This window comes from Thamnophis sirtalis, unplaced genomic scaffold (genome assembly GCF_051295495.1).
Source record: "Thamnophis sirtalis isolate CommonGarterSnake01/CBP01778 unplaced genomic scaffold, rThaSir2_p1.2 scaffold_6, whole genome shotgun sequence".
NCBI classification, from domain to species: Eukaryota; Metazoa; Chordata; class Lepidosauria; order Squamata; family Natricidae; genus Thamnophis; species Thamnophis sirtalis.
Window position 1 is genome coordinate 47,720,377 of NW_028261386.1, and position 20,832 is coordinate 47,741,208.

The 20,832-nt window shown below is 38.1% G+C and overlaps 1 long non-coding RNA gene across 1 annotated transcript in view; it reads left to right on the top strand.

Annotated features, from left to right (window-relative positions):
- The first annotated feature begins 2,499 nt into the window (after positions 1 to 2,499).
- The window catches only part of LOC106538836 (uncharacterized), an 18,576-nt gene continuing 243 nt past the window's right edge, over positions 2,500 to 20,832 (top strand). Inside the window, exons 1-4 of the long non-coding RNA XR_001312759.2 lie at positions 2,500 to 2,631; positions 12,657 to 12,698; positions 18,472 to 18,543; positions 19,144 to 20,832. The exon at positions 19,144 to 20,832 is cut by the window's right edge and continues 243 nt beyond it. This is a non-coding gene — a long non-coding RNA (uncharacterized LOC106538836). The remainder of the gene's footprint in view (positions 2,632 to 12,656; positions 12,699 to 18,471; positions 18,544 to 19,143) is intronic.

Genomic DNA, 20,832 nt, shown 5'->3' on the forward strand with positions numbered 1-20,832 from the left:
GCAATCAAAAGCTGCGGCACCGGTCACTTTGCAAAAGGGAACAAACACGGGAGGGTTTGCATTACTCCAGGTTCATGTGTGTAGCCTATAAATAGCGAACTTTTTGATGGAATCAGCTAACAAATGAGAAGAGAAGGCGTAATTTTGCGCAGGGAGCCCCCCTTTCTCTTCGGAAGATTAACCCCCCCCCCCGGCAGTTGTCAGGGCTGAAAAGTGTGGGTGTACTGTAGCAAAAGGATTTAGTTCGGCGGTAATTGTGCTTACGTTTACTGTGTGTTGTTAGGGCGCTGGTGGATTCTTAATTGCCCACATATGCTTGGAATTGGCTTGCCTGGGCTACTGAGACCTGGCTAGGGTTACCAGCGGTCGCACTCTATTAAAAAAGTTATTAATCGGACGGGGTGTGTATGTGTGATAAAGGGACGGTTGGAGTAGAAGAGTCAGACCGCGTATATGTAGCGGCGCACCTCTGGTGCGGATCAGATTTTGAAATCCGCCTCCTTTATGCCTACGGTAGCCCTTCAGATCTCGGCATCAAGATGGACAAATTATTGTAAAGTCCAGAATTGTTTTATGGTTTCCTAAAACCTTCTTGCCCTAGAAAAATGGATGCGATAAGCGGAGCTTGGAGCCCCATTCTTCTGCCCTTTTCGCTCCAATAACGTCCAGATCGTTACTGAGAAAAAGTGCCCCTCGGCGTCGAGTAAACGTGAGGAGGAGGCCGACACTCACGTCATCAAAAGGCAACAAGACGCTCTCAAGTCAAGGGTGGCCAATAAGTTTGCGCGAGAATCTCAGCCTTTTCTCCAGAATTGCAGGAGGGTGGGACGGTATCATTGGCCGGGCTGGAGGAGACATTTCCTCTCGCCCCTTCATTGGATTCAGGACGGGCGCTTGGCGGTAGGGGCTTCCCTTGTCGCTAAGGCCTATGGATTCGGTGAGCCATTGGTGGCCTCGGCTGCTCAGGATACAGTCCGGAGCTCGGCAAGACCTTTTCTCAAACCTTCCGGCAGGGCTGTCAAGAGCTGCCCTCCGAGGAAGTGCAGACCCGTCGAGGGACAGGGGGTAGCCGGCTGAGTCTCTGCGAATTTGACAGTTCGCTCTCACCCGCCTGGGCGCCCTAGAAAGCCAGGGTCGTCTGACTTGAGATTGGCGGGAGATGTGTGTTTGTGCGCGCGTGTGGTTGAGATGCAGCCTGGCGACAGGTGCCCCCTGACTCTCTGGGAAATGTCCAGCCTCCTCAGAGCGGGGCTTTCCCGGCTTCCTCAGCCATCGGCATGAAACCCCAAGCGGAGAAGTGCGAAGTCAGTGGAAAAAACTTCGAAGGGTTCCCCTCAGCTCGCCTCTCGCTTTAATTAACTTTGCCCCTTCTCAAAGTTTCTTTCTCTTTGGAGCACCCTGTTCCTTTCTTTTGCTTTTATTCTGGGGCCATTTGTCTCTCTCCTCCACCCCCTTCCGCCCATCTAACGCCCTCCTGCTTCCTTCTGCCTCTCTTCCTGAGGCTCCCGTCGGGCGGCTTCCCTAAGGCCGCGGAGTTAGTTCTGGACCGCCCACTCGAGGGCCGCTTTCTCCCTCCTACCCGCGCTTATTGCGGAACTGTCCCCTCGCGTCCCGACAGGCTTTCATCTGCCATCCTGTAAGTGACGCCCTGGATGTTGTTTTCATCCAGACCGTGGACACACCGGTGGCCAACTGACAGCTCAGCGGGCTCCCGATGGTATGCAATGAAAAGGTCGCCTGCTGCCGTGCACATGTGATCGCACGGGCGGCCTCTGAGGTGTCTAGCATATAGGTCTCCTTTCTTCCCCTTCCCCCCAAATACCTCCGTTCGGATTAATGAAACGCATGCTGCAGACCCAAGGGCGCTTGTTGTGCCCGCGTGACAAGGGTTTCACCTGCCCATCCACTCCACATTTGCAATAAATATGTATCTGAGGTAGGAAGGGGCTAAAAAGTAGCTGGAAAAATACATCGATTAAGCCTTGCTTCCCCTCTGCTCAAGGTGGGGATATTAAATGGTTACTTCTGGCAGGCTCCAAGAGGCTCTCAAGTGATTTTGAGACCGGTGCTCAGGTCTATCCATATACATTTCCAATCTCATGGCTCATAAACTATTAGCAAAAGGATTTCATTATTCACCTTCTGCATCCTACCAAAGACAAGGGGGTAAAATAGACTCCTGGTTTACAGTTAGAACCAAGCAAGGTTTAAATCTCAGAGTGCTGAGGAGGTAAGCTGCCGCAGTTTCAGCCTTTCTTTTTTATAGGTATAAGTATAAGTATAATCTTTATTGTCATTGTACTTAAATACAATGAAATTGGTTCCCTAAGCCTATCTCTCCATCTATCTATGCTCCCTTCAGAGGAAAGGAAATGGCACTCCTTCCCTAGGAAGGAAGAACTTTGCCTTTTACTTATTGGAGACACAGGAGGGGCTCTGCAAGTGGACCGTGTCACTGATAAAAAAAAAGAGCACAAGAAGCTTAGGCAACTCTCACTAGTCTTCCAGGACTCTGACTGACCTTGAAGGCATGGATCTGAAAGATCCTTCCGTGCTGCAGAATCCTTGCCTTCAGATTATTACTGCAAGGATAATTGTCCAGGAAGCCAAACAGAGGAGTGGGACTAGGAGGTAATTGGAATGTCATTTTAAGGACTCTAAACTAGCTCTGCTGTGCATTTGGATTATGCCACTTCTAGAAAGTAATTGGTTTGTCTTCTGAGCAAGAATCAGCAGCTAGGTAGAAGATAATGGAGGGGGGGAGGTATCTTGGATGCTTTGATGAAGCAGACATGAAGAATGGGATTGTTGACCTCTTCTCTGTTTCTTATTTCAAAAGATTAGCATTGAGCCCAGTAGTTCTGTATTTTTAGTTAGCATAGTCATCCTGCTTGGTTTCCTCATTACTGAGACTGATTTGCCTGAAACAGAAAGAGAAGGCATCATTCTGTATACCTTCCCCAGAAAAATCTTGAGACACATCATCAATTCACAAAAATAGAATAGGATCCTAATGATAAAATTACAAAAGGAAGTCCTGTGCGTGTTTTCCACAATTTTAATATTCCTTTTCTTTTTGTATCTTGTTACATTGGCTTTAAAATTGTTGCAGGGATTGTTAGGAAGTTTTAAAATAGAGAAAGAGAAGGTGGGATGCATTAACGTAACAATTTTGACATCATGCAACAAAATTATTTGAGTGAAGTCTCAGGTCACTTTCAAGAAACAGGCCAATGTTCTTGGCTGTTTAATATACATGGTGTGGGAAATGGTAGGAAAACCCACAGCTAAGAGCTTGAGTCCTAAAGAAAAGAATCCAAATTACTTCTTAATATATATATATGTGTGTGTATGGTATGTTTTGAGGGCCAGACAGATAATGAAATGAGGTATTCCTCAAAGATAGAATTTAAACTTTATATAATGACCTTCTTTGAGGATAGAATTGGATGTAATTTAGAAAGACCAATAAAGGGGGGGGGGAGAAGAGAAGTAATGATTTTATGTGTATTACTGCATTTTTAAAATTCCAATAATTATGTTATTATTTACAATTAACAAATAATTGCAAATCCAGTTATTAAGTGCACTAGGGATTATGTGCAACTCAGTTTTTGAAATCACCTTGACTTGAGGAACATAGGCATATCAAATACGTATAAGTCCCACTCATCTTTATCTGATCCAGGAACAGCAAAATACATTGAAAAGGGTTCCATGTATTTAACCCTTTGTCTCATATATTCACTTAAAGGGGAAAAAGATTTTTTATTGGATAATTGGTTGAGCCTCAAGTCCTAAATTATGTCATAATGTTACACAGTTCCCAACAAATTCATATGGAATTTACACTCAAAGAAGAGGGCTTGGAGCAGCAGCTTCTTTGCCAAGTATAGTGACTTGCTGACCCCAAAACTGGATGAAGATAAGGATGATCAGATCTGGGCTGCAAAATTCTGGATGACTACTAGATGGCAGCAAAGAATTACAGAAAACTTTTAAAATCAGACAGGACTTTAGTAATTTCTTCAACACTTCTCTGCACTAAAGCTTCATAAACGGACAGGACCAAGAAGGTCTGTCCTTGAGGTCTGCCTGTCCAGCCAAAGCAAGAGGCAAGGACAATCTCTGGCTATAGTTCATTCCTGGTCTAGCTGTATTGTTTTTGTGATCAAGCTTGTTTACACACACACAAACACATACACATAGTTTAGATTCAACAACACGAGGGAAAGCAGCGGAAAGATTGGCAGATTGCAATTTATTAGTTAATTTATGTGCAGCATGCTCGCTAGCTTCACCCTAGGGGAGAGGTGGAATTTGTCACTCTACATTCCTTTTTTGAACCCTATTGCCAGTTCATCCTCAACCTGAAAAATAAAACCTTTATGCCCCTTTTTATGGGGCAAGCAACACAATGCTAAGCCTTTCTTGGAACCAGCAGGTTTTTTTTTTTGCAGCAGCTTTATTCCATACTTTCCTAGACAGATTTTTATTGCCTTTTTGTTTTTATCCACATTACCTAAGCAGCCGAAGCGCATTCCAAATCACAACTAGTTATTGGAGTGTATAACTCAGAAGTTAAATAGTAACTGCTCTTGGAGGTAATAAGTAATAAAGGCTTCTACCTCATTAGAAATGTGTGATTATCACCCCCTTCCATCTACCTAGAGGTTTATCTGCACACCACAATACTATTGAAAGCCATATATTTGTCATAGTATTAGGATGCAGAATTAATCAATTGTTGGTGTAATAATATTCTTGTGGTGATAACTTGACCATAGATTCCAAACATTGTAAAGGATTATATTTGTTCTTTTATATATAAAATCCGTGTTTTATTTATTTCAATTGTTTCTTTTGTGCTGCTGCCAAATTGTAAATTGCTAGGTGTAATACATATTTACATAGTAAAGATAACTAGAAGAAGAGAGAGAAAAGACTAACTGATCTCTCTTTTTCCCCTCTCTCTCTCTCTCTCTCTCTGCCACTCTCTCTCACTGTCCCATCAGAAATATAATCTATCCTCTTTTTCCATAAGTAAATGTACAATCACATTCAGATCCATGGTACAAATTAGGGATCTCTCTTTGTAAGACTTTGTACAGGAAAACTCCAGGATCCACTCTAATATTGCAGGTTTTAGGGACACAGACTCACCAGAGATCATAAATTAATCTGCCAGAGAAACAGTAAACACACCTGATATCCAAGGAGAGACAAGTGCTGTTAAGCTCCAGCTGATCCCCCATTTGATTTACTTCAGGTTATTAAGAGGTATGCTGAACTGTTTTCATGACAAGAAAAAAAAAGAGTCAGCATTTTGATTTGGGAAGCTCTTTGTTGCTGAAAATAGCTGTACATTTAAAAACTTAGGCATTTGTTGTTATTGTGGGTATTTCTAACGTGCACCCTCTGCTGCATTGCTCTGGCTCATCAATTATTGTCAGCAGTTAGCTCGTTTTTGAGACAGTGGCATGAAGTTCTTTAGACAGCCTGTCCACTCCAGGCCTTTAGCACCTGCAGTTCAGCCACTCCAGGAAATTCATCTTTGGCAAAGGGTTTTGAAAACACTATAAAGTCAGCAGCTCTGATTAAACTAGTCATCTAGGAGAAGCATCTGTTTTCCATGGAGTCCCAAAGTTACATTGCATCACAGGCCTCCTGTTAGATCAGTGTCTTGCCATTCTTATAACACAAGCCCCTGTCTCAGCTGAACATATTTGCTTTATGCATCAATACAAGGCATAGCTTTAAATTAAAATACTTTGTTTTCTTTTCAACTTTTTTCAATTTTACCCATATCTTTATTTATCTCTTTCTTTGTCCTATAAAATGCATATAACCAGGAAGTACAATATTGTACATTTCTATCATATAGATATGCTAAAATATATTATGATATCTTGTACCATTTCATTTTTCAGTACAATCTAGAAGGATGATGAATCCATTCCATTCTGGAATCTAGTGTTCCAGCTAGCTTTGAGAGAGAAACTGCCATGGATATTTTCATGGATAACTTACAATAGATGGGGAAGAAATATCTCCTACATCTTTCAGAGGCATCACAAGGATACAAATATAGATGCTTTTGAGACTGGATTTGGGGGCTATTGGTACCCAAATATTTCTTTACTAACTTTTTAGCCCTTAGAAAACACTGTACCTCAATCTTATCTGTTACCCTCTTAAGAATCTACATAAAACTATTGGGTGAAATGAAGCAGACTCAAGTATTACACAAAAGCTGTTAATAATTTAAAGAAATTAGAAGAAATGCTGCACTATATATAGGGACAATCTCAAGGTGCATGAGGGCAAACAAACTGAAATTTAATCCAGATTAAATTGAAGCACTATAAATGGGCAATCTGTGGGTTACAATTTAAGAGAAGTGGAGTTTACTCTAAAAGGTCGGTTTAGAAGTAATCTGAGCATTAATATCTTTATTGTAAGGATAGGTAATATTAGCACCCAGCCTTTAATCAATTGTGCCTCATCTTACTAAAAGAGACACAACTTGCATCAATGGCACATGGAATATTTATATTTAGGTTTGATTACTTGCAATGCAATCAGTGTAGAATTCCAAGGGATGGCAATTTTGATGTGGTAGTAGCATTATTCTTGCTGGCCAGTTGAAAATGCCTTAATGAAGCTAACAATAAACTACAGTGAGGGTAGATATTGAAAAACAAATTGCTTCTCTGTTGTTGCTAAAGAAAGTTATAAGGATGTGGTTAAATCATTTAGACATGTTTGGGTCCTAAAAATACACACACATCCCAGGGTGAAAGCTGTCCCTCTAGTTACTACTACATTCACAATGAGATTTGAAAATGATTATATTGCCAGACCAAACTTATAAGAAAATCTGGTCCTTGTTGAGGCCAGTAAGAAGAGTTTCTTATTTTGCAAAGGTGCATACAATCGAAGTATAGAATACAATATTAATGATCCAAGGAAAACATTTTAAAAGCAAAAATAAAGCATATTAAGTAAGATGTTTCAGGGATAAGCAAAGTTATATGGATCAAGATGGGTCAGTTTAAATCAGATAATTACATGATATTTTCAGGGCATGAGAACATTTGAATGTAATAACAAGGGTGTTCAAAAAAGGACATAACTAAATAAATGATATAATGGTATGTGGGAATGACTTTGGGACAGGGCAAAAGGCCACAGACTACACAAACTATCATACAAACAGTAACTTCAGCCACAGAAGCAAAAGGGGCCTGAGAAGCTACTTTCCCTAGGTTTCTGAAAAGTAAAAATAAGGAAATAAGTGATTTCAAACATATTACTGTAACCTCAAAATAAGGGCAGTGTGGTTTGTATGAAACTGATGGTTTTTATTCCTTGTCTGGACTCCATGGAAGGGCTTAGCTATAACCAAATAACTTACAGTATTGTCTTTTAAAATTTGCATGACTATCAATGTTGCATAGGTATATACATTAACTACAGATGCAGTGGTAGAAGTCATTTACTAAATCTCATTTGCACTATAAATGGGCAATCTGTGGGTTACAATTTAAGAGAAGTGGAGTTCACTCTAAAAAGTCAGTTTAGAAGTAATCTGACCATTAATATCTTTATTGTAAGGATAGGCTTTTAATCAATTGTGCTGTTCTTACTGAAAGAAACACAACTTGTATCAATGGCACATGGAATATTTATATTTAGGTTTGATTACTTGTAATGCATTTGGACTGGTTAAATGCTGCATTGCAGGAAATAAATTAAGAGAATCTTGCAGAAATGTATTTGCAAACAACTGTTTCAAATTATGTAAATTCAGATTCTATACGTAGACCTTGCTATACTTATATGGAACAGAAAACAGATGTTGTAAAGGTAGCACCCAATCAGCTGAGTCTGTTCCAGATGCAGATTGTGAAACAGACAATGAACTGCTGGCATTAAAAATATAGGTTAAACATAGTAGATTAAAGAGACTTAGAGGCTATATAATTAGAATATAAAATCAATCTAAGGAATAGATTCAGTATATTTAACCTAAGTGAAAGAGAACCCAAGGAACTTTAGGAATGGATAAAAGACCCTGTAAAAATTGAAGAAGAAAACAATATTTCCAAAATTTCAAAGAATAACACCCAAGTTGCTTTCAGACAATGTATCAGCGATAGCCAAAGATGGAAAAGGATAGAAGCCTGGGGCAACAAGGATATAAAAACTGAACACAGACTTCTGCCATCCAGTAAGAAAGGATGAAGAAATAAATTTCAATCAAGAACATCAACAAATTGAGAAAACTAACAATAAAAATAACAAAAAAAAAAACCATAGGTCATTTTCATATCAAAAAATTCACAGTAAATTACTGCTAAAGTGGAACATTTATAAATAAAAGTAGAAAAGATCTAATAAAGGCAAATGGAATTAAAGGAAGTTGGAAAGACTGCATTCAAACCATTATAAATATTACTGTACATTGACAGTGGTACAAAATGAAGTTGTCAACTATGAAAGTGCCTAGCAATGGCAAGGTTGCACTATTGCACTATTTAAAACTGTAGGAGTGGAGTCTGTGAAAGTGCTGATAACTATATGTCAACAAATATAGAGCAAGATTGTGTGGACTAGGGATTGATAAAGATTGGGTACATGCCAATACCATAAAAGAGAGATGCAAGATAATTTGTAAATTACAAAACCTGTCCACTGATTCTTTGGCAAAGTGCCCCCCCCTCAAGATCTTATAAAGAAAAATACAGTTGTATGTTGAGAAATGTTTGCTAAATGAAGAGGCAGGTTTAAGGCAGAAACCAGAACTAACATCTGACGAAAGGAACAAGAGAATTTAAAGTGTGCCTTTGATTTATTTACTTTGAATGCAGAGATCATGTCAGAATGGGGACTATATTAAGACTAATGGGTGTGCCAGAATATCTGATTATTCTCAGTAACCTTTAGAATTAATAAGAAACTACTGTAAGAGCTATGTTTGGGGAAACAGTGTGGCTCAGAATTGGAAAGGGAGGAAGATAAGCATGTGCAGTATGTTGTTCCCATATTTACTTAAAATGTATAGGGAGTTTATGTAAGATGACAGCTACAATAAAAAAATTATAGGTTGAAACACTAACAATTTGACATGATGATGATACCACTTGCCATTTAAAATGGGAAGTGTAAAATATGAATTAATGTTAAACACTAAGAGTACAAAAGTAAACTAAACCAGCAAATTTAGTTAACTTATAGTTTACAGCAAACAACTGAAAGTGATAATTTTGTTTTCTTTTACTTAAGATATTTCGTATATTGAAGAAGTAAATAAGAGATTAAACCTAGGGAGAAAAGCAATTATAAGATTATGATAAATATGAATATTTGTATGATAACAAAGATTAGAACAGTTTAAAAAATGGTCCTTCCAGTTATAAAATACACTATAAAAACTGAGCACTGAAAATGAATGGGGGGGGGAGAAAGATATTAGAATTATGGAATTAGAATCTAATTGTAAATTCAGTGTGGGTTTGCCTTTAAATATAACCTGGAAACCTTAGTTAGCATACAATATAGTAGCAGGAACATCTGTAGAAGCCACATACTTATGTTATTATATCAGTTTTGTACCATTAAACTTATTACATTTATAATTTCATGTTATTAATAGTGCTTAATGTTTACCTTGGCTGCCCATTCACTTTTGTGAGAAATTTGTTCTGCTAATAATAATGTAAACAGTATGCAGTCACACTATCAGAAAAACTCAATATATGAATATATACTTGCTAAAACTTCAGAAGAAGCATCCATAACGCTGTTTTCTCCACTTTCACCAGTAAAAGTGGTTAACTTAAAAAGTATTAGGAACAGCATTATTTGTGTGAAAGCCCTGTATTTCTGGTTTGCCATTTTCTTCCTCCTTTACAAGAGGATTATCAAAATATTATAGTTCTATACTGTTTTCAAGTGATTTTATATGACTATATGCATGCACTCTATTTAAATAGCCAAAAATGATACAATACTACAGATGAAAGTGGAAAGTGTTAAAATAATGGTTTTATACAAGCCTATTGAGACATATGGCTATTTGAAAAGGTAAGGCAATGATAAAGTTATTTATATATATGTATGTATTTTGTCTGTGTGTGTGTCTGTGTGTGTATATATCTATACATATATGCTGGTCTTGTTGTATTCCAGTCTTTTCCCGTGTAAGATTGAAATTGTCTTGGCAAGGTTTCAGCGAGGTCTCACTCACCATCCTCAGGCTGGTGTTTTTGGCTTAAAGCGTGGCCGGAGCTGCCCTCTTTCTATAAATCTTGGTAGGGTGTGTGTGGAGTGCTGGCGATGTTTCAGTAAGTGGATTGATTGGATGTGTGGCTGTATCATGATTGGTAGATTGGTGCTGATTGGTGCTGGCTGTGTGTCTATTGTTGTGTGTGTGTGGCTGTATCATGATTGGTAGATTGGTGCTGATTGGTGCTGGCTGTGTGTCTATTGTTGTTTTGTGTTGTAACGGCCTAGGTGGTGGGTGGGGCTCGTTTGTTGACTAGGGCTGGTTTCCAGATGTCTGGTAGGTGGGAGGTATCATCACGTTTATTCGTGTTGTGGGGGTGTTTCTCTATTTCGATGGCTTCCATAATTATTCTCTTGTTGAAGTGTTCAGAGAATAATTATGGAAGCTATCAAAATAGAGAAACACCCCCACAACATGAATAAACGTGATGATACCTCCTGCCTACCAGACATCTGGAAACCAGTCCTGGTAAACAAACGAGCCCCACCCACCACCCAGGCTGTTACAACACAAAACAACAATGCACCCACAGCCAGCACCAATCAGCACCTATCTACCAATCATGATACAGCCACGCATCCAATCAATCCACTTGCTGAAACGGGGCCATCACTCCATCCCCCCCCCCCAAGGCTTGTAGAGGGACGGCAGCTCCGATCACGCTTTAAGCCCAAAACACCAACACCAGATGGCGAGTGAGACCTCGCTGAAACGTTGCCGAGACAATCTCAATCTTACATGGGAAAAGACCTGAATACAACAAGACCAGCATACCTACACCCGTGAAAATCTATGAATACACACATACACACACACACACACAAATGAATGATACTAATTTCAATAGAGGCAAGTCTGTGCTGTGCTTAAAGTATTTTTATTGTATTTATATTAATTGTTAGTAATGTTGAAGACTAGCCTTAGGGAGTTAATGCTAACATTTTCAATTATTGATAACATAATATTGTTTAATGAAATATTATGTCTTAACAAAACATGAGACATCACAAATGTCAAAAGCAGTAGGGAAAAATAAAGCATGAAATAATTGAAGAACTTGTTTTACTAATAAGAAATTAAAGATCTACTGTTCAAATCTCTAATAAGATTCATAACATGTACTAAAATGATGCAAAGTTCTAATATTTTAAACCACGTCAGTGAATTATGGATTAGAACAAAACATGCTGTTAGGAATGTCCTCGTTCACAGACAAGCAGACAAATGTTAGTTTGCAATTCACATACCAGATATATGTCAAGATAATTTCCTTGTCTCTAAGATTTTGAATAAATTTTATCTCTCTTGCTCTGTCTTTTAAAATTGTTAGATTGATAGTCCCTCTTTCAGTAAGGGACAGGCCAGTGTGTATAAGCACTGGAAACTACAGTACTTTAACTACAACCATCAGAGTTACAAGTGTAGTGCACACTTTAAAGTGTACATTTTATTGTGTGATAGGCTGCTGTTCAAGAGCATAGCAGACATACTATATGCCATTCTAAATGCCATTTCTGATTATAGTTGTGATTTATATACCAAATCTTAAAATATTACAAATCTTTTTGATTCTAATGCACTGTAGTACTTCTATAATGACAAAGCCAGTTTTAAGGTCTGATTGACAATGTAATCAATCATTATATCATCATCATATGTTTTTAGCTTTATCACAGAACCAAATATAAATTTAAGATTAGACATTTATCTGCTGACTGTTGTAGTTTGGAGATTTATACAAGTTCAAATAGTAAATGAAATACAAACAAACATAGGAAAATCCTAATATTGTACTTATAACATTCCCTCCTCCCTTAGTTGTTCATAAATAGACTATTGACATTCACTGGGTTAAAGGACTCATGTAGTGATTAAGTTTGGAAGGCATAATTGTTCTTGTCATGCAAACTGTGCTTGCAGTCAATATATTTTTATCATATACATTTTAATCACATATTAATAAACAAGAAAATGTGTTTTATTGATGGCTGGATTAGATTATTGACCAACTCAACAACTCTCTACACTGATTCAGGAAATATAAACAAGGTCAGCATGTAAAGATAGGGTAAAGTATATCAAAGATGTAATTTCACTTAGGCCTTTGTATGATTTATTCATTTTCTATGCAGTACTTCAATACAGTAAATAGTTTCAGGCATATGATACAATTCAATTCTCTCTATATATTAGGTCATGGCAAAGAAAAACTAAAGAATGAACCTGTACTAAACCTATACCTATATAATAATTTAAAGTAAAACTACCTTCCAAAGGAGATTACTATTTAAAATATTCCACAGTTTATTAGAATAATTTTGTGGACAATATCTAATAGTAACTTCTTCATATTCTCTCCTTTCAGATGTACCATATCCATCACATGACAAAGGAAAAGTGTCTCTGGGTATCTGTCCCTATATATTTTACTAAGTTTCTGGAATTAAAAAAAAGGAAAATCTAAGATCTGAAATCCAAATCTCCTCATCTAGCAAATCAAATTGTTATAAATAATATAGTCCATTTTTCAAATCTTATTTAGGTTAACTCCAGATATTAATTTAAAGATGTAATAGAAGTGTTACTTGATTCTGTACAACAAAGTCATGTACCTTAACCTGTGAAAAACATATAGAGTTTTTTCCCCCCACTTTGACAGTTTTTCCTCCCCAAACTCTCAAAAGCAGCTTGAAGGTATAACATCTTTACTTCTTCTAGTTTATAAACACTGAGAACAAGAAATGAAAATCTCTGTCTGATCCGAGGTAACAAAAGACTTCCATGCCCACTCCAAGCTAAAGGGAAATCATTTAAATAATGTGCAGCACTTTATATATGCCTTTAGTTTACACTGAGTACTTTTGTTTGGTGACCTATCCAAAACTCCCAGTAGTTCTGGTAGTGGGGAAACTGACAATCAAACCAACTTTCCCACTGAAGAACCTGCTGGAAAATTGCAGCCTAGAATCACAGAAGAGTAACAAGACAGGAGTCTCCAATAATGATAGAACAGGTTGCCTACAGGATTCAGCATAGGAGAAGGAAAGGTCAGCTATGTTGGTTACCAAAGAGATCACTCTTGAAATTAAATCTACTCTGTTACTTGCCAGTTGATTCCCTACCTCTCTGTCTCTAAAAGTCACTACCACACAGGTCATTTCATCAGGCAGACCTGGAACTGATTTTGAATGGGTGATAAGTCTTTGCATGAAGATATCCAGAGTGGTGCTAGCTTAGTGTCTGTTATAAATCAGGTCAGTGATGTAATTAATATACCGTATTTTCACGACCATAAGCCGCACTAAAAATCCTAAATTTTGATCCAAAATCGGCAGTGCGGCTTATAACCCGGTGCGCTTTATATGTGGAAAAAGATCTCCCAGCTGCTTTGCTCCTCGCGACTGCAATAGATGTCCAGAGGCGGCTTTTGGGGCTGGTGGGGATTGGATTTCCGGCTCGGTGGCCCCTGTCGCTTCTGGACGTTGTGGGGAGCCGAGGAGAGTGTGGGGGGGAGCGCGCGGCGGTTCTTGGCGCTCTGGGAGGCGGGAGAGGCGCGCGGTTTGGTTTCTCCTCCCTGGGCGTCGCGGCGGCGGCCCCGGGCGCGCCGATCCCCGTGTTTTTCGCATCGGAGCATGCTCTTGCAGCACGCCCCGATGCGAAAAACACAGAGATCGGGCGACGTCCAGGGAGGAGAAATCAAACCGCGCGCCTCTCCCGCCTCCCAGAGCGCCAAGAACCGCCGCGCGCTCCCCCCCACACTCTCCTCGGCTCCCCACAACGTCCAGAAGCGACAGGGGCCACCGAGCCGGAAATCCAATCCCCACCAGCCCCAAAAGCCGCTTCTGGACATCTGTGGCTCCCGGCGCTCCAGGAAGCACCGAAAGCAGCTGGGAGAGGCGCGCGGCTTGGTTTCTCCTCCCTGGACGCTGCAGCAGCAGCCCCAAACTCACCGATCCCAGTGCCTTTCGCATCGGGGCGCGCTGCAAGAGCATGCCCCGATGCGAAAAACACAGAGATCGGTGAGCCCGGGGCCGCCGCTGCGACGTCCAGGGAGGAGAAACCAAGCCGCGCGCCCCTCCCAGCCGCCCTCGGCGCCCCCCGGAGCGCCAAGAACCCTCGTGCCGCTCCTCGCGATGTCCAGAAGCGTCGGGAAATGTGCGGCTTATAACCCGGTGCGCTTTATATGTGGAAAAAGTTAAAAAAATTAACGTTAATTGATACTGCGGCTTTTAATCCGGTGCGGCTTTTGGTCGTGAAAATACGGTAGATGGATGTGCATTTCTTAAAAAATGAAGTGTCTTATTTCCATTTCTACTATATATGTAAAGGGCTATTAATTGCTACCTATATCAAGATTCTGTTAAAATGCTAAATAAACCTTTATGATAATTTTGATAGAACGATAGCCACTAACATTTTATTTTAAATAACATTTTGATCTAGCGATATGTGAGAAAAAGTAGCTCAACTTTCCCAGTTCTGTTTTTTCCCCCTCAGGTGGCTCTTGCCAAGACATCCATTGTAACAGTTAAAAAGATAGAGATTTTCTATATAATCTTGATGATACTGCTATATAATGTGTGGGCCACTAGTCAAGGCGAACACTTAAGATCTTTATATACTAAAGTAAGAAAAGCCTTGGTGTAATGACAAAGAAAGAACTACCAGTGTAGAAAGTTATTAAACATTACCAGTAGCCCAAGGGCACTGTAGTCTTGAATGGAGATCTTTAAAAAGGTAGAGGTGCAGAGAGAAATGTGTACTCCATTAATACCATGAAATACAATAAGAAGGGAACTCAAACATAGATGAAGAGCTGGATTGCACTGCACATTGCTACAATAAATATTCTTCTGACAGAAACCAAAAGGTGAAGCAGAAAGATATCTATGCCAAATGTAAAAGAGAAATCCACACATTGGCTAATCTGTTCATCCTTGCAAGACTGTGATCCTTATAATGCTGCCAAGTGCACTGAGAGATACTGTGTTACAATTGCCAGTCATATATGCTAAAGCTACCTGGAGGCACCATTAACTTGCACATTTCTCCTTGCCAGAAGTTGTCAAAGTTTTTATTTGTTCTGGCCAAGGTATGTCATTTTATGACTGTTATTGTGTTCATTGGGCTGAACATCTACTACCCCAATAGGTAGGTTTGCACATACCCCTTATGCTTTCATTAAAATCTAATGAATAAATAAAAATAAAGATAAGAGGCATGTTTGAAGAATAAATATATAGTGAATACGTCATTTATAAAAGAACACTGATTTATCCACTGCAATTTCTGGAAGTAATATTGGAAGCACAGCTATAACTTTACCCATGGCAAGGAAGGAGAAGCATATGTCAGAAAATGGATGTAATGACATACAAATATTTTAATAATCTTGAAAGAAAATCCAGAATAAGTTGAAATATGTTGAGAATTCAATCCTAGGTAGCGGTAGATCTTTCTGAGGATGCAAAAAAAAAAATCTTCTGTGAACTTTGTGAGGCATCAGGAAAGACATCTGGCAGTAAACATTCAGCTTCATCCAGTCACCCCAACTTCATCCCAAATTAAGGAATTACAGAGTCGTAAGGGAGGGGTTTTTTTAATGCTAAAATCTCTTGAGGGTTGGGATCTATGCTTTATGTTGGGCACATTGGCAAATGATGATATATATTCTGGCTGCCAAACAGTAAATGAAAATATAAAGAACTTCAGAAGGATCTCTTCAAAATAGATGCAATGAAATGCCAAATGGGATTCAGTTTCAGTTAGTGTAAAGTGATGTAGATTGGGATAGAAAATACTAACTTCACCTATACAGTGATGGAATTGGGTATCACTAACCAAGAAAAAAGTTGAAAGATCATTTTGGGTATCTCAGTGAAGCTAACTATTCAACATTAATCTGTGTTACATTTGCACCTGGAAGAGCTTGCATAATTTTGGTGATCAAACTTGTGTGTTTCTGTATTGTGTGCCTATTCTATATAAGCAATGGGTTGAACGTTTGGGATTCTTTAGTTTGGAAAAAGCACCCAGGTCAATCGTTATCCAGTGAAGTTTATTGGAAGAAATTTTGGAACAGATAAAAAAATTATAATGTATAATTATAATATAAACATATAATTAACCTGTGGAATTCACAAAAATGGATGACCATATGTATAGATTTAAATGGCAATTGGATAAATTAATGGCATATGTGTTCATTGTGAGCTATTAATTGTCTTTGAACATGGGAAAATGTGCAAGTCAAAATGGTAGAATGTCTTATTATACTTTTGATGAGAAGCTCATGATGCTCCAGCATGCAAAAGATAAGATCTAAATTTTGATTAGAGTTACAAATAATTGTACAATTTCTTTCCTATATGCATATAAAAACTTCAAACAAACTGCTAGTGTCATAACACAAGTACATTATTATTCACACCTGTGATAATAATAGTTATACAAATCTTCAGCTCATTCACAAAAAAATATTATAATGCAATTCTTATAAATTAAATGAATTTACACTAGATTGTAAGCATTTTTAAGTTTGTATTTTTACTTATTCAAACTGGATAACAAATCAGATCAATATGACTCAATTTTAGTAAACCCTCAGTTTAATCAATTAATGAGAAGAAAGCATGTCTATTAGAACCAAATATTCATTAAATGCACTGATGTTTGCTAAATTGAAGTCTTGTAAATCAAGACTTTACTATTCTTAACTGATAGGGCAAAAACAACATCAATTCATGCATGGAAACGTCCAAAAATTGTCAGAATTGGTTTGGAGGCTTCAGTTTAACAGTCTGAATTGATTTTCTGATGCCATTCAAAGAATTAGTTCACTTTGGAAACACAATCAAACTGCTTTTGAAGAGAATCTGCAAACTGAATATTCACACAGAGCTGGGGACTGGATGGAATTTCAGTCATCTATGGCAACTACTCGAGTTTTTGAGCTGTGATAACATACCTGGCTGATTTAAGGGGAGGAGGATTGTATTTTACTATGTGAAAAATGACTGATATACATTATTCCTCATCTAAAGATTAATAGCTTATTTTGCCAATGCCTCTGTTCAAGACTGATGATAGCCGTGATGTTATTTCAACCAGCCAATCAGACTAATTTTCTGTCATTTCCCTTCAGGAATCCTAGATTACTGAAGAAAACTACCAATTGGTACTTTCCATGTTTTTTAAAGCAATGCTAACAGTCAACACACATGAGGATTTATACATGTGAGGATTTATATCAGGAGTGGGGAACCATCGCTCTTTTATGATTAGTGGACTGGCTCAGGAATTCTGGGACTTGAAATCCACAAGTTATAAAAGGGCCATGGTTCCCCACCCCTGATTTATATGAAATTATTTTCAGAAACTAAAATGGTTGCTTGTGATTTCTTTTAAAGTTAATCAGCCACAATCATTCAATTTAAGAAGTACCATGTAGTATATGTATTGGCATCTTTTTCTTCTGGATCCAAATCTAACTACTTTATAGTGGTTTGAATTTCTGATTTGTGACAAAAATAAGACCTGCTAACTTTTGTATAACAAAATAGGTCTGATCATAGTATAATTATGGAATTATTTATACTCTTAAAATAGCAATGTTCAACAACAGAGAAATAGAAACTTTGAAGATCTCAGAACATTTTGGTTTTATGAAAAATTGAATATATAAAAAAGACCCAGCAAAAGCCTAAAATGAAAGAAATATGTTTCATTCTTACATCCCAAAAAACCTCCTTAACATGTTAACTGTCCCTGTTCTGTCACCTGTTTTAAAGTTAACAAATGCATGACATATAATAGAAGATTTATAAATTTAAAAAACCACCCCTTTTAAGTAATATTCTTTAAAGCTTACTTTTTGACAGTCATACTATTTGCTCAGTAACTGTAAGAGGCGTATTTTTTAAGAAAATTGTGAATAAAAACTGACAAGCTATCAAGAGAATCTGAATGCATAATTGATAGGGGCATAAATTAATATGATTAGGCCTTTATTGGGCACTGTTACTGCCAGACCTACAAAAGGGGCACAGAATAAAACATGGCTATGTTCTTTGTGCTGATAGGCATCAATATGTAATGCATATTATCTCCAGCCTTCTCATGAAGCTTGCTTATGACAGCACTCACCCTAATTGAAATTTTTATCTTTCTCCTGCATACAGACAGTTCTGACTAGCAGCTTGCATGGATACAGAAAGAAAATCTAAGTGACCCCAATGAAGGTTTCTTTAGAGGTATGGATTTAAAAAAGTACTTTTAACATTTATGGTTTACCTTGTCCTGTTAAAGATGATCCTAGTTATGCTTTCTATATTGGGGGAAAAAAACCTCAAGGATGTTATAGATTTCTGCATAAAATGTATATTCTGCATTCATAATTTTGATTAAAATTATAATTGCATTTGCATTATATTAATCTTGGAGGGCTGCTGTAAAAACAGATGACCATTATTAAGGTGACCAAGATGAAAATTAATGCAAACAAGGTTGAAATAGTTTTCATTTAGTAACAACAGTTGGGACCAGTGAAGTAGTCACTAAGTGAAACTACAACTATATTTATGATCCTATTTCAGTTTTCCTTTGCTCCACGTACCTGCAAAGATCAAGCTATTATATTTAAAGCCTTTCATGAACATAGGAATCTTCAGGGACATTTTCATTCAATTGTCTGTACCTATCTGATATGATCACATAGAAGAGACTTCCTTTAGCACTCTTACTTTCTGGGACCTTTGGGGTAAGCCTTTTCAGTTGCTGCTCCTTTTTTTTAATAGTATTCCTCTGTAGCTGAGTATGGCTTTAGGAAATCTATTAAATTCTGACTTTTCCAGCAGGCCTTGGGGATGTACATGGCATGAAGTACACCATGTTTCAGTATATTTCAAATCAAGTATCCACTGGAGTCAAATGACAATTCACTCTAGTATTTTACCAAGAAATACTTGAAGCTGACCCTCACAACAACTCCTCTGCCCTGCCAGAAGATACCCAAGAAGCTATTGAGGAAGAGCCGAGGGCAATCACAACTAATACTTCTGCATATGATGTAGCTGCACTGGAAACATCCAGCAATTGTTGTGGCCAAAGGCAAAGAGAAGTCTGATGCTGCACCATCTAAGTTAATGATCTGTGGAATGTCAAAACTGAAAACCAAAACAAGCCTAATGTACCTGAAGAAGTATCAAGACTGATCATGGATGTTCATTATTAGACACGAGTATGCTGGATCATTTAATATAAGGAAAGTATCAAATAATCCACTGGTGACAATAAAATCATAGAAAAAAAAATAGCCATCATTATTAATAAAGGAATGTCAAAATCAGAGCTCAGATGCAAGCTCCAAGATGATTGAATGATCTCAGAGTCCAGTGCAAGCCAATCATTATTATGGTGATCTACATCAATGCTCCAGTCACAGATACAAAGGGAACCGATGCAGAATGGTTCTACAGCCACCTGCAGTATCTTATTGACACAACCAAGACATCATATTGACTACAGGAGAGTGGAATGCTAAAACTGAAAGTAAAATAGCAAAACAGAAATGTCATGAGTTAATGGGAAAAACGCTGTTTCTCTTTACTACCTTTAAGGACCTCACCCTTACCTTATTTGGGGAATTGTCTCATTTTTTAAGTTCTCAGATGAAATGGAAGCTATGGACACATGAAGGAATAGAAGAGTCAAAGGAGAAAAGGAAAGGGGATGCTCAAAAAGATAAAATGAGAAAAGTGATATATCTGCCTGCATAGGTAACAAAAGAGTGGCAATGGCTGGTCGGTGCAATATGGAACTAAGGCAACAAAATGTCACACCTGATGTCAACTGACATCCCCTTTGCAACCCGGATACATGCTGGCAAAGTGAAACCAATGGAGCCTAAAACGACTTGGGAGATTGACAACTATGATAAAGCTTCCCAGATTCTCCATTAGCCAACCCATAAATAAATAAGATGCTGGGTCCTTAAAGATGACTCTGGAGTGTTGAGTGTGGTCTAAATGTAGGCATTTTGGAGAATTTGGGCAGTGAAAACTGGAATCCAGGAACAAGCAAGACCTATATGTAGCCTAGGTGTTAGCATTCTGAAGGATTGACTGATGAAGACTCTAGGAAAAAGAAAATCTAGGATGGCACCTACTTAGTTTGTAGTCTTTCAGATTACATTATGATACTAACCAGTAGAATAGTTTCTAACTATTGCCAAGATGTATAGGGACACTTTTAATGTAAGTTGGTTCTTAATTGCTTGTCAATACAAGCAGTTGTTACTTTTAAATTAATAAAGACCTGGCAGTTAAATATTCAATGACCTAAGATATGCTTATTTGATATAGTCAGAAATGAAAAAATGGATTCTTTGACACCAGAAAATAGCCACAGCTTTAGAGGGCTCACTTTGTGGTTCCAGAGCATTATATCTTCTGCTACTCACCAAAGAAAATGACAAACGTTATCCTTCCTTGGTAGCATAGGACCATTCAAAATATGCAAGTCCAGAAAGTTTGTTGTAAAAT